Below are 3338 nucleotides of genomic sequence, written 5' to 3' on the forward strand. Positions count from 1 at the left end.
TGATGCTTCTTGGAACCTAAAGAGGTTCCCAATGAGGTAACCATGTCTCTATCTAAATCATTGTTATTCTGGAATAGATGTATTGATTATTGTTACTCTGGACCTAAATATTTCCTTATTTTTTTATTGCATAGGTTTGTATATGTTCCATGTCCACACAATGCTGAAGTTATATGTGAAGCACTACATGCATGTCTTGTTGAGTGGCACCTTGAGAACAAGATATACACGGTGACCTTGGACAATTGTACATCAAATGACAAGGTTATCGAAATTATGCCAGATAAGTTGGACACCCTTCTCTTATGTTAAAAGGATCTTTGTTGCATATGCGTATGCTACTCATATATTAAATCAGATTGTAAAAGATGGATTGGGTGTCATGGAGAAAGGGATTGAGAGGGTACGAGATAGTGTTGCATTTTGGTCAACCACACCTAAAAGACATGAGAAGTTTGAAAAGATGGCACGCCTTTTGAACAATAAATGCAAGTGTAGATTGGCTCTTGATTGTAAAACTAGGATTCTACCTACATAATGTTAAAAGGTGTATTGCAATACAAATATGTTTTTGAAAGACTTTATATACATGAAAAGAATTTTACTTGTCCAACCGGAGAAGATTGGGTCTTTGCTAAGGAGGTTTGTGATAGGCTGAAAGTGTTCTTTGATGTCACAGAGTTGTTGTCAGGCACTTCATATGTTAGAGCTAGTCTTTTCTTTCAGCGAATATGTGGCATCCGGTTGGCAATTCGCAAATGGGAAACTAGTAAACATAGTGTCATAAAAGCTATGTCTAAGGAAATGAAAGACAAGTTCGAGAAGTATTAGGTAGATGTCCATGGTCTTATGGCTATTGCCACCATCCTTGATCCACATTATAAGATGCATATGTTGAAGGCTTCATTTGGGTCATTGTATGGAACTGAACATGCATCCATAGAAGTTGATAAAATAAAGAAGTTAATGCTAGATTTGATGGCTGAATATCAAGATGTATCTCAGTGTGTTGACACATCTAATGTTGGAAACACCCCATCTGTTCATAATGGTGGTGTAGATGAAATTTTGGGTGTGTTTGAGCAATACTTGTCTTCACAACCTGTCACTCCTTCTCAAGTTCGCACTAAATTGGGCATGTACTTGGATGAGCCCCTTATTCGTAGAACAACAGATTTTGACATTATTAATTGATGGAAAGTTGGAGGTGCAAAGTACCCTACTTTGCAGAAGATTGCTCGTGATATATTACCCATCCCTGTTACATTTGTGGCATCAGAGTCAGTCTTTAGTACTAGTGGGAGGTTACTTAGTGCACATCACAGTCGACTTACACCAAGCATAGTTGAAGCTCTTATGTGTATGCAAGCTTGGTCACAAGAGGACATGTTAGGTAATCTTGTTAATTATCAATTTGTATTCGGTTTCTTTGTGCATAAATTAAGTTTGTGCTTCATCTTTGCATTAGGTGATGTCAACTTCGCTCTACAAGTAGTTCAAAGTCTTCTTGAGGATGAAGAAGTGATGGTAACTCCTTGTTCTCATCTCAATTTATTCTGTTGGGGATGTTTTATACGTTTAAATAACAAGTGATGTGTGTGAAGTGCACTACTTTCTAAAGATATATACTTGTGAATGTGTGGTTGATGGTTGGACTTAGATTAGATGCCACGTTTTCATCCTTCGTGCATGTGCATTCAAAAATAACTTTTTTATTGATGCTTTGCTTTTTACCTCAGGATGAAAATGAGTCCATCATTACCGAAGACTAATTTTGAGCCAAGTGTGCCTGGGTCTCCAATTACTAGCGCACGTACTATTGGAAGTGCATTTGAATTTTGAAATATGTTACGTACTTTATTTATGGAACTTCGGTTGTGATGTAATAAGATCTTACAACTTTGGTTGTGATGTAATAAGATTTAAAACAAGAATTCTACTATGAGACCATTTGAGTTGTCAACTTGTGATTGTGTGGTCTACTGTTTTTATATGAAATAAGATTGAAGACAAGTTTTTTACTATCGACTATTTGAGTTGTCATTGTGTGTGTGGACAATGTTTGAACAGTGTACTGGCTGCCTACTTATACTTATACCTTATGTTGTCATTTGTGAATGAACGATGATGAGTTAATTTGATCATTGGGAAGGCTTCATGCTGATTTTTCTATGCCCATTGAGCTCCACGGGTATCTGGATATCCAATGGGTTTGGGCATGGGCACAAGTTTTGCCCATGGATACTTTGGTGGATGGGTAGAAGGTAGGAAGATGGGTCATGGGTTGGATTTAGACTAGCTCCACCCGCCCCAAACCCGACCCATTGTCATCCCTAACTTGGAGAGAACTGGTCTTCTCCATTGATTTAAAAAATGCAAGGTTGGACAAAACATTAGAGTTAAGATGTAACTTGCCTACCCGCAAAAAAAATGTAACTTGCCAATATAGTCAATTATGCACCTTGGAACATGGATAGAATGGTAAAAGGAAGTGAAGGTGCATTATCAGTGAGAGTGAAGGACCATGTATATGTGAAGCGACTAACTTCATCGGCATGATGTGGAGGGTCTCACCTCTGTTTTAGTTTCTTCTTGGAGTGGGTTGCCCAAAGGTGAAGTGAGAACCTTCGAGCAATATGTAGCCTCTAGCACTTCTCCTTCTCCTTCATGGCAACCGCGTTGGTGGCCAAGGCTTGCATTGCCTCGGCGACAATGAGAGCCTTCTGTGTCTGCTCCAGCTTCCTCAAAGCCGCATCATGCACTACCTTATCCTTGCGGTTGCGCTGCACCATCTCCTCCAGCCGCCTGACCTGGATCCTCGACTCCTTCACCTCGCCGCTGTACGTGAGCAGAGACCTTCTGTTATCTTCCTTCTTGGGATGCCCATTGGCCTGACCTGATGGCTAGCTACTCTTTCCTAGCTTTGGTGGCCGAGGAGCCTTCCGCCGCATCCTGGCTCACCAGCTGGCTGTTCATGAAGCTGAAGACGGACCTCTCCGCCTCCTCGGCATTGGCGGCCCTGGCCATCTCCGCAAACTACCTGTCGCGCTTCCTTTGCCCACCCCGGCTGCGCTTCTTGTCTTTCATGCTATATATGCTTCGGCCGTCCTTACTATGTGTTTTTATTTTGTATCAATGTGAAACTTTTGTGAATTGATGGATAACGGTGTTGGATGAAGAATGTGAAACTTTTGTAATATGTAACAATGGAACTATGTGTTGGCTATATATGTATATATGATGGAACTTGTGTGTTGGCTGTGATTGTTATATGGATGCTTGTTGTGTGTGTGTGTGTGTGTGTGTCTATATATATATATATATGTGTGTGTGTGTTG

The sequence above is a fragment of the Triticum aestivum genome, chromosome 4A, assembly GCF_018294505.1.
Source record: "Triticum aestivum cultivar Chinese Spring chromosome 4A, IWGSC CS RefSeq v2.1, whole genome shotgun sequence".
Taxonomy (NCBI): Eukaryota; Viridiplantae; Streptophyta; class Magnoliopsida; order Poales; family Poaceae; genus Triticum; species Triticum aestivum.